This window comes from Phyllostomus discolor, chromosome 4 (genome assembly GCF_004126475.2).
Source record: "Phyllostomus discolor isolate MPI-MPIP mPhyDis1 chromosome 4, mPhyDis1.pri.v3, whole genome shotgun sequence".
NCBI lineage: Eukaryota > Metazoa > Chordata > Mammalia > Chiroptera > Phyllostomidae > Phyllostomus > Phyllostomus discolor.
In genome coordinates, this window is record NC_040906.2 from 161,043,765 (window position 1) to 161,056,044 (window position 12,280).

At 33.7% G+C, this 12,280-nt stretch overlaps 1 protein-coding gene across 4 annotated transcripts in view; it reads left to right on the forward strand.

Moving 5' to 3' along the window:
* Positions 1–12,280, forward strand: part of GRIK2 (glutamate ionotropic receptor kainate type subunit 2) — a 591,009-nt gene that overhangs the window by 360,911 nt on the left and 217,818 nt on the right. The window lies entirely within an intron of this gene.

Consider the following 12,280-nt stretch of genomic DNA (forward strand, 5'->3'; position numbering starts at 1 on the left):
ATATTTTAATTTTCTGAAAGGAGATGCAAAACATTTCAGAATATAAATACAGTTTAATCTTAAAAAAGAACTAGAGAGAATTCAGTTTTGACCTTTTCCCTCCATATATCCATTCTTTTTAACTTTTATTTTATTAGCTTTTACCCCCCAAACATTTTGTTTATGAAGCTATGGATATTAATAGAATTTTTTCCCACTAATTCAATAAATAGACACTACTCCAGACAATATTAAGTTCCCCTATATTACCCTGTACATGCCACTATATTAATCATTTACTTGTTTGTCGAAATCACGTACTGTAAATACTCCCGAAGTATAAATCACCTTTGCTTTTTCATTTTTAATTACTCAAACTCTTAATTGTATTTGATGTCAATAACATCATAATAACATTAAGTATTGTTGAATTAGTGAATCAAATTATAGAATGCCTAGAGACAAATAAAAAACAATTTAGAAAATACATGTTCATATGTCAAAAGAAATATTCAAGAGACCTATGAATGGGCAAACAAAAGCATTTTCTGATGCTTTAAAACATGATTAGTTAAATCAATATATTTTAAAAGTAGGAAATAATCATGTTAATTAAAGGATTGATGAGATGGGATTTCCACAGGTTAGGGATCTAAGGTACAGTATAAAATATGAATGTGAAAATTAATGTTATTTTTTCCCTCAAAGACCTCTTTGGGTTACATGCCATTAGGTTGGCTCTGACTCCTGCTGATCCTATAAATGAATGATGTCCACAATGTTCTGTCTTCAGCACAGCCCTGCTCAGCTCTTGTAGTCTTGCCTGTGGCTTCTTTTTTAATACAGTGAATCCATCTCACTATTTGGTCTTCCTCTTTTTCTGCTGCCTTCAACTTTTCTCAGTATTATTAACTTTTCCAAAGAACCCTGCCTTCTCATTGTGTGACCTAAGTAGGACACCTTCAGCTCTATCATTTTTGTTCCAAGGATGTTTCAGGTTTAATATGATGTAAGACCCACTTGTCCATCTTTCTGGTAGTGCAGAGTATCTGCAGAGCTCTCCTCCAGTACTGTATTTCAAATGAATCCTTTTTTTTTTTCTAATCAGCCTTCTTTACTGTCCAACTTTCAGATGTGTGTATATAGTAATTGGAAATATGAGAGTATGGATGATCTTAACCTTTGTCTCTAATGATACCTCTTTGCTCTTGGTAACCTTTCCTAATTCTTTCATTAAGAAAGGCCTTTCAAGATAAGTAAAATCTTTAACAATATCAATTTCATCACTGTCTACATTAAAGTCATATACTTTTTCTGTGGTCGTGATTTTTGTCTTCTTCATGTTCAAATGCAGTCCTGCTTTAGCACTTTCTTCTTTTAATTTTAACAGGATCCTCGGGCTGCGAACCAAAGTGTTGCAGGTTCGATTCCCAGTCAGGGTACATGCCTGGGTTGCAGGCCATAACCCCCAGCAACCGCACATTGATGTTTCTCTCTCTCTTTCTTCCTCCCTTCCCTCTCTAAAAAATAAATAAAAAGAAAGAAATTAATTTTAACAGGATCCATTCCAAATCATTGCTACTTTCTGCCAATAAGATGGTATCATCTGTATATCTTAAGTTATTGATATTTCTTCCACCAATCTTCATTCCTCCTTCCTCTGAGTCTAGCCTAGTTTTGTTCTTTTTGTTTAATCCTTATTGTAGTTTTCCATTACCTTTTAGTCCCTTTACAACCCCTCCCCTGTGTAATCACCACACTGTTGTCCATGTCCATGAATCCTTTTTCTTTTTTGCTCAACCCCTCCACCCTTTAATCTCCCCACTATCATCCTGCTCTTCATCTATGAGTCTGTGCCCATATTTCTTGTTAGTTCAGTTTTCTTCTTTTTATCATAAATGGGTGCTGGATTTTGTAGCCTAGTTTTTTGTTTATATTACATGTTTTGTGTACAGATTAAACAAATAGGGAAATAAAATATACCCTTGTCTGACACCTCTGCCTGACCTAAATTGATATTATCAGTTACTAATGTACTTGAGATTGTCAATTTCTCTACTTCATAATTATGACATATTTTAAAATCTTTACTTCACATGATTATTTATCTAATTTGATCCTTACAATTCTTTGAGGTAGCCTATTCTCCTACTTATTTTAAGATGAAGAAGTGAAATTATGAAAGATAATTTTACATAGTGACTAATAAATTACAAAGATAAAGCTCTAAGTCCTATTTGCTTTCTATGAAAATTTTACTTTCTCACATTTCTGTGGGAAATTACTACTACAGTTTTTTTTAAACTAAGTAAAATATAAAAAGCTAGACACACAATGGGAACATAAAAATGATAAAGTCTACATATTAGTAGCATATGCTTGTATATCTACTATTTCTCCAGAAACGTCTATATTAATTTCCATGCTATTCTTCAAATCATATTTAAATTAAATATTTTCTATAATTCAATTTTTGTTTGGGTAAGTTTTATATAAAGTCTTCATTTTTCCATGTTTGCAGGCATTTGGAATTAGTATTTACATGAACATTTTAACTCATGATCCAATTTGGGATGTTTGTTTTTGGTTTGCATACTCCATACATGGTTTGTTACTAATATAATAATCAATTTTAATTTATCATATTGAAAAAAGTACATATAAACAATATTGATGATTATAAAATTTTAAATGCACAAAGCCTATTTGAGCTCCAAATATCAAAATAATTGGAGATCATCAGCAAATGCAAAGAATACTTCTTCTTGATATTGACTCTTCCCAGGATCAATAACAGTTTCAAATGTAGCACAAAGCAGGCCAGATTTAACAGGGCCTAAATTATTAAGGCTAGTATGTTGTTGCTAGAGAGTTCATTAACAACCCCATCAATACAGTGTGGTTCATGGACATTAGTAAGAGCTTCAGGGAACATTTTAAAAGAGAATGAAGTATCTCAATGGACTGATCTTAGTGGAAAAATTTTAATTAGATAAGAATAATTACATTAGTTAAATGAAACTTTTAATTGAAAACCTGTTGGCATTTTCTAACCTGCTTCACAGCTAGCTGTCTCCTAATCATTTATATTTAAAAAGTGAAGTTTATCTCCATGGTGTTTAAGAAATGTCTAAACATCTTGAATTTGTATATAAATGTTTAAAAGAGTTTAGAAAGTGTGGCAGTAAAAGCAAATAGGACTTCCTGTTTGGAAATGGTACATTTTAAAGATATACATAGGAAAGAAAGAAAATTATATAGAAAATACTTAGGGTAAATACATATAATTCTTGGAAAGAATGCAAAATAGTCATCTCCTAAAGCTTTCAGAAATGCAACATTAAAACTTCATGGAGTGAAGTTTTTATCTTATAAAGCTTTAAAAGCTTACAGAGAAATAATGCTGTTTGTAAAATTATCTTGTTGAGTGTCGTTAAGAAAAGTGATATCCAGCAAGAGTTCTTGCAAGATTGAAAGTCCAGAATTATATAATATAAACACACAGAACCAATGAAAATTCTTACTGTTGAAATTAGCATTGGCCACATTTTAGAATATATTTTTCTGTTTGTTCTTCAAAATAGGTTAACTGCCACTATATTTTGGTAAGTTTTAGCTTGAGCCAGGGAGCATATTTTTGAAGAGACATAGATATGTATTCAAATCCACAAATTCCAAGGAACACTAAATAAATGGATTCATTAATATCCATTAATTACTCATGGCATTAGGCAGGCATTAATCCTGCACCCAGCCCTTTCTTTGACAAATCCCAGCAACACTGCCTGTCACCCAGTGCTGTCTTCTTCACTTGATCTTCAGAGCAGTGTTGAACTTGAATTTTCTTTTTAACTCATCAACTTGACTGTGAGGCTTAACCCATTCTATTATTTTCCCTTCTCCTTTTTAAATCTTCCTTTTAAGCTTTTATCCCCTTTAGTCCTCGTAGGTACTGAATCCCATACAAATAGCTACAAAAATTCATGCTCCTTTTAAAGACCTTCCATCTTGCAGTTTCTGGAGTCTCCTTTTATTCAACTAAATGGCAACATAAGAATCTCTCTGGTTAGTTCAAAATGTGAAGAAGTATGGGTATATCCGTGTTTTGACAGTGCAAGAGGATATAAAGAAAGATAAAATACTAAGATATTAGTGAATGACTTTGGATAAGAAGGAAAAAAGGTTTTAGTTTTCCTCTTCAGAGTATCAGGAGGCCAAGGTGGGTTTTAATATGGGTGAGAAATTTAACAACATATTTAAAACAATGAAAATATAATGAAAGAATTGGCAGGTTTGGGAGGGCTAGGCAGGAATTGCATAGAGTATTAACCCAGCAATGCTTCAACAAAGTGACTTTTGATTTCTATAACTTATTAACTTGCATAAAATGTTGATATAAATGTTTATTATAAAAAACACAAAAAATGAAGAATTATGGGGTTAGATAGAAAATTAAGCTTATGATTGTATTACAAATACCAAAATAAAATTAGAAGGAAATGTAAGTTTTCTAGACTACAATTGTAAGCCAAAGGACATTTAAAATCCACCTGGTTCCAGCCCTTCCTCTTACAGATAAAGAATCTGAAGACTAGAAAAATCATTAGGCAGTTTTGCCCAGGTTCACATGACCGGTGTGCAGTTATCTGTCCAGTAGCAGCTCTTTGCTTGGTAACAAATGCAAGACCCTATAATATTTTTGTCGCTTATATTTATTCTTTGATCCTAACCATGTTACTTAACACTTGTGTATTTAGTAATTTTTTTGAGCTCTGAATTGTGGCTTTGTGTACACACCACGTTTGTACACGTCAGATTGCTGTTGTATGATAATTTCTCCCTGCTCCTCTCCTTCCAGAACTTGATCTGCTTTTTTGAACAGCACGAGGCCTGTTCCTTCATTTAGGCTAACAGTGGGTGCAGAAAGGTTGAAACATTATACTTTCTAAACTGGTTCCTTGTTTTGGATACTATCCATGTTGAAGAGATTGCTGATCTTTTGGTGATCATCATCATCATCATCATCTAACACCTGCCTATGTACCATGTGCCAGGGATTGTGCAGACTGCTTTAATGTATTATCTCATGCAGTCTGTGCAGTCCTCGCAGCTGCTGGTAAAGAACTCCATTTCAGAGTAGCACAAAGAGCCAGCAACAGAGAAAGCATAATGGCAGCTGCAGTGTAACTGGGAGAATTGTCTCTGACAATTGGCTCCCGACTGGGTCTGAGGGCATTTCTTCATCAGTCCCTCTGTTCTGTTAGCACCTGCTCTGTGCCGGGCAGAGTGCTGGTGCAGTGTGCCAGCTGAATGAGTGAGCACCAGCCTGCCTTCCGTGCATGGCCCTCACTCTTGCTTGGAGGGGTGTATAATTCTCCATTCCATTTAGGCTTTTGCTGACTATATACAAGGAAGCTTCAGGAGTCAGAATCTACCACTTTTTCCCACCACCTTAATATCTGCATCTTCTAACTGAAGCATCAATATCTGAAATTGTTTTTCCTCTGGAATCATCTGCTTTTTAAAGGTGATTTTTTCCAATAAGTCACTGATACAGAAGATCATCATTTTGTAGTTCTAATTATAAAATGAAGAAACAAAACAAAAAGGGATTTAATTTTTTTGTTTATCTATTTTAGATAAAAGATGAAGTCAACGAAAAAGCCAGATTTCATAAAGTTAAATTCCATTTATCAGACTCTTTTGCTGTGTGTGCTATGCACAATACTTGGGATGGGAATTCAGAAATGAGCAGAATTTGAGACATAGGCGCTCCAGAATGGATCTGCCACCTGCCAGCCAGCATTCAGATCTCAAAGGGGACCTGCCTGTGCTTATTTAATGGAAAGATAAATGTGTTCTCAGAACTGTTACTATAAATTCATTTAGAAATGGGACAGAGGCTGTACTCACATTCCTCCCAGGTCTGAATTGCTGGCAGATTTGGTTCACTGTACCTCTGGGAGGTAATACATTCTAACTAGATGGTGGAGTGTGACTGTTATTCAGAACTTTATAGTGCCCATTTCTTTTACAGTTTAAATGAACTTTTTGACTTCATTCATCAATTTATTGAAAAATGTTTTTATACAGTTATGGTCGGTAGGACAATATATGGAATACTGTGCGGGGTATTACAAAGACGGGTATGCTATTATCCAAAAGATGCTAGAGATCTAGAAAGGAAGATAAAAAGTGAGGAAGCATAAGTAGTTGTATTAAAAGTAGAATGTTCGATGAATAAAGAAGATACAGATCAGCGATGCTTAGTTTGGCATGTTTCTAGAGTAAAATAAAAATCTATGAATCATCTTCCCAGAAAAATGCACAATTACATTTTTGATAGCTGTGTTGGAGTAAAATTGACATACTATAAGCTTCTTAAATTTAAATTGTACAATTTCATAAGTTTTGACATACATATGCACCAATATAACCATCACTACAATCAAGATATGAACTTATATCACAACACTCTCCAGAGTGATTACATACATACAAATGCAAATTATTGCAGACAGCATTGTGAGTGTTTGGAGCCCAGGGTAAGAACCCAAATATGTACACAGGGCTTTTGGAGAATGACATTGTCACCACTGTAACTGCTTGTCATAATAGAGAAAATAAATTGAAGAGACTATGTTTCAAGTTCCCGCAGTCAAAATTCAGTAGAAGTCCCAAAAGCCATGCTCCCTATGGAGCATGAGACATACCATTCAAAAGGAAGTTCCCATCACTGGAAAGAAAAATAGATAATTTTGATAGCTATTTACTGAGAGAAGATGTTAGTATATCTGAGAGATTTTATCTACTGGTGTTCTCTTCTATGTCTGCATGTAGTTCAGAATTGTTCATTTCTAACTATTTGCTTCATACAGATATAGCTGTTTTATTTTTTTATAATTCCTAGAACATCTATCTCAGAAGCTTACAAAGAAGATATTTAATGATCATGATTACAGTGATCAGAAGCAGAAATAATGTACACTGAACATGCACATAGTTGGTAATTACTGCTTCTAGATTCTTCTTTAAATGAAACTTAAATACATAGAAATAATTTACCTATTCACAATGTCCATTATTATTCCTGTTTTACATATTGAGAAATGTTTCAATTATTCATGCAAAATCAAAAATATTAAACAATAATTTTTTATCATTTGAAACTACTGAAAGCATCTGCTTTCTCTGATTCTTCAATTATTTAAAAGGTACAATTATTTAAAAGGACTTTTTCAGAGCATAAAGGAAATCTAAGCATATTTCACTGTTCTTTCCATACTTCCACGTCTCATCAGACATGAGGTTACCTGAGAGAGATGAAATGTCACTCAGTGACCAAACTGATTTCTGTGGCAATAGCTCAGCTGTAGATATTAGCTTTTGCCACTCTCCCACCTGCATTCCTGTTACACGCTCCATGCTAACAGTAGTTAGACGAGGTGAAAGATAAACCCAGCAATGAGTTAGTAAGGTGGTTAATGCATAATGAAACTGTAGGCAAAGGCACTTTTCATGATCTTTTAAGCCACCATTTAGAAAGATCACTACAGATTTACTGAAATGTGTAGGACTGTATTGCACAATTTTAAAGGTTTGCAAAACTAGTTTTTGACTGACAGACATTCTTTGTAGGTTAATTAACTTATTTTAGAAAGAAAAGTAAAGTCCCAGCTCCATTCTAGTCTGAGATAGGCTCTCAAGGGGGCTCCAACCGCTATCGACAGCTGCTTGACCCAGCTCTGGAGAACAGAGGTCTGCACTGAACTCTATCTCTGCCTATCTAGTCACTCTTTCTCCTGGGCTGTATTCCCAGGGCGAACAGATCGTCTAACTTTCCAATAAGTGTAACCTATTTATATATAAATGAGTAATTATACTTGAAAGAGAGAAAATAGGACAGATTGTTTTGTCTTCACCGCTGATTTTTTCCCCTCTGCTTAGCTTTTGTCTTTGTAGTTTAGGATGTGAATGACTACAACTTTATCTCACCCCCTCACATGAATTTTAATAGCCAAATTGTACACATTTTTCATGTTAATTTAATTGGCTAAATTACAATTATGTTTAACCTTGAAACTTTCCTTAGAGGTAGCTATGATGTATGGAGGAAAATATCTGACTTGGGAGCCAAATGAACTTTTATTTGAATATCAGCTCAGAGACATACTTACTCTCTGTGGGACTTGGGAACATAATTGGCTAGTATTCAGCAGAGCCTCCAAAAATATGAAACGCGACCATTAGTTTTTCCTCCTTTACTTTTCATAGTTTCAGTGGGGATATGGCTTAGGGAGGTAGTAAATTATGATAGGGACTGTGGTTTTAAGAATTAGGCCTTGTCTGGTTCTTGTTTCTGAGTCTTATTCCTGCCAGACTCTTGTTGTGATAGTTTTTTTGTATGGTAGTTTTAAGAGCTAAGCTTTGCTTGAGTCTTGTTTTCTGTGTCTTGTTTCTCAAAGTAATAAGACCTTGAGAGAATTGTTTTAACCTTGCTACCCTTCTAAGACATACAGTCTTTGTGAAAATGCATGTAAAGAAAATAACAGGGTTGTGCAGCATAAAGTGAGCATGCAGTGCAACTTCATAGTAGTATAAAAATGATGGCAAAGTAATTAACCGGTGTGTCTCTTTTTCTCCCCTTCTGTCCTACCCCTTACTTCTTTTTTCCTATTTCCCACTGAGAGAGCAGTCAAGGCAAGGGATTACAGATTCAATGAGGGTGTGAAAGACTTAGCAAGAGCAGCTCAATCAATCTTTATAATTTAGAGCTGGGAGTGAGAGAGGCCCTTTAAACCTGATCTTGAAAGATACTCTGCCGTCTGAAAATCTTCTGAGCAGCAGCTATGTAGCAGAAATCTACTCCTTTCATGAATTTGTTCCTGGTTACCATTACTAACTTCCTAACTAACCTGTTATTGATCCAATCCCATATGTTGATGTATTTCATTTTTTGTGTGAAATTGTTTTTATCAATTTTCCACAATCTATACATTTCCTTACTTTGCAGTACATTTTCATTATATGAATATTTATTGCTTATCAAAAATTATACAGATTGGTGCATTCAAGTACTTACTGGTATATCTTATATTTTGTAACTTCAAAGTAACTTAACCTATTTTGCTTCATTAAATGTAGAGCACTGAGCAAAAGTACTTGAGGGAAGGATGTGACCTCTGGGTAGATTGTCTGGATTCAAATCCAGATTCCCATCTATAAGATATGTTAGGCCAGTCACTTAACAGTTTTCTGCCTCGGTTTCTTATCAGATATAAATTTAATGGACTTCCAGCTGGATGATGATTATGACAAGTACAGGAAACGATTTAAGAAGAATACCTCACACACAGTAAATACTCAACAAACGTTAACTAATATTATTACTAATACAAGGCACATTTTTAAGCATATGCATTTTTGTGAAAACATGATAAACATTTTTGAAGACCTAGTTCCTCATAACTTTTTAAGGTGGAAGAACTTTAATATGTACAATTTTTCAAAGAAGAAAGTAAAGGTAAGTCTGACAGAATATCAAATTTAAATGTAAAATAAAACCATATTATTCCATAAAACAACTACTCTAAAGTAGGCTGAAAAAAAGCCCCCTAAACTGATGAAAATATGTAAAGAACAGTTTAAGAATCTCTATATTTTGCTTTATCATAAATTAACAATTTTTAAAGTTGGAAATCAAGAATCAATTTGACCAATAATTTTTCAACTATTTAAAATATTTTCTCTAGTACTTAACTGACACAGAGTAGGGCAAAAGTGGGTTTATAGCTGTCATTCAAAATAGTTTATTCTTATATTATTATTTATTAATTATTGTATTATTTTCCATATAAACAACTGTAAACCTACCTTTGCCCCACCCTGTAGACTAATAAATACACTATCCCTGTTATAATAATACTTAAAATCACAATTCTCAAACAGTTTTACTATCAACTATTGCGTCCCCTGATTTTGAAGCTGAAACTATGTCCCCAAAGCAATATTTTGAACTCTGATTTAGGCTAATTTGTTTCTTATCAATGTCATTTTAGTTGTGGTTATAAGTCAGTAAATCATGACAGGATAGTGGGAATGTCATAGATTTTGTTCTTTCAGTTATGTTGTGAAAATAGATAAACGTTTCCATCTTGGGAATAATTTTATTGGGGTAACCTTCCATCTTTAAAAAAATTGTAAAAACCTAAGAAAAGGAAACAAACTTCTAGTCACTTTTAATTCCAAGAGTAATCATTGGTATCATTTTATTGTATTTTCTTCCCTCTGATTTCTTTTTTCAGTGGTGGTTGTTGCTCATGCAACACGCAGTACGATAAAGAACACCAGCCAAAAGCAGGGAGGCCTTTGAATCTGGGCCTCTCTCGCTTCTTAACTGTATGGCTTTCATTAGTTACTTTACCTCTCTCAGCCTTGTTTTTGTCATTTGTAAAATAGGAACATCAGTAGTGTTTGTTATTAAATCATTATTGTGAGAGTCAAGTAAGTTAAATAGCCCATGTCAAGTACTTATCAAGATGTATATAAAAGTTAATGCTGGAAATACAGTTCTGTATAATCTATTTTTACACTTAACATATACCATGCAATTTTCAATTTGATTATTTTGCAAAACATGATTTTAATGGTTATAAAAATTTTATCATGATTCTTAAAAATTTTTGAACACCAGGTCTCCACTTTTATCTATTTTTTAAAAATAAGTAATGTATACAGCCTTTGTTCTTATGTTTGATTTTCTTAAGGCAATTACTGGGTTAAAAGAAAATGGGTTTTTTTAAGGTTCCTTGTGGTGCAAATTGCAAAATAGCCTTTATCTTTCATTTAGTTTGAAGGTGTTCATTTTTCTATACTTTTTAACAGTGATTTTTGAACAGATATTTTATTTTTGTTATTTTTGAACAAATATTTATTTACTAAAAATCGAATGTGTCTTTCATATCTTAGTAACTGTTTTTATAACCACCTGTGTGATATATGAAATACATCTTCTGAATGTTAACTCAGGCCCAAGTCAAATATCAGTCTCAACCTCGGGCTCGTGATGCATGCCTGTATCCATCTCTTTGTCTATTCTAGTTTTCACTATGCAGCCATCAAAGTATGTGAAAATTGTCAGCTGGTATTTATAAAATGAAGTTTATGAATCTGAGCTATTCTCCTCAAAGATTTATGAACTATAAAGTGCATTATTAGGGTGTTCTGTCGTTGCATTGTGCTGTTTAGCTGTCTTCCATTTTATGTGGTAGAGCTCCTTAGGATCATTTGCATAAAAGATACTGTGTGTACTCATTTTGTATTGTATCGTGGCAAGCACTATAATCTACAGGGTTCCTATTCATTTTGGAATTCATTTCACAGCTCACTAATTGTGTGAATGAGAAGAGGAAATATACGCGTTCATTCCCAGGCATGCCAAGCAGATGGCCTCAAGTTCATTGCTACCCGCACTGTCAGCGCGGTCCTCATCTGTAGGTAGTGAACCTGGCATGGATCAGTCAGACAGAATGTGAGGGTCCATTTCACCCAGCATTGACAGTCACTGAGCCTGTGGTTTGTTATGATTTATAAACATTTTAGTTTTTTATCATCAACTTCTGAAGTGGTCAGTCTTTTGAGCAGGTGCAAATATGGTAGAATTCGTACTCGTTTTTACATGAGGAGCCAAAATGAACTTCATTCACATGGAAATTTTGGAAAAGAAAACAGTAGAGAGGATTAAGCATAGTTTCTTGAAAAGGGATTAATACATGTATTGACATTCAAAACTGTAGCATCATTTCTGAGATTGAATTTTTTGAAAAAGTGAATTAAAGAAAAGATCATGGTTTATTTTTTACATTTTTAGGTGAATCTCCTATCGAATCTCTTTTTTTTCTTCCTATACAAGGAAATCATTTACTTATTTTTTTTTATATTCAATATGTAATTTATGTAGCCATTCAAAATGTTAGCAATTAAATTCTGTGTGTGTGTGTTTGTTGTGAGAGAGTAAAATAGATACACAGGTACTAACAACAATGAAATAATGAATGTTTTTGCACGTTTCTTACTTCAACAGAGATACTAGAACAACAGGAAATTGGGTTATTCAGGGAAGGTAGGTTAGTTAAATATTCTAATGGAACCAAAGTAGAAATTTGATCATAATATCTTAAGAGAACCAAAGCATGTGGGGATACATTTCTGTATTGTGGGTGTATATTTCTCTTATCCCTTCACTGTATTTAGTTCCAAACCATCACCATGGGTTTAACATATTTCACGGACTCCATGTTTC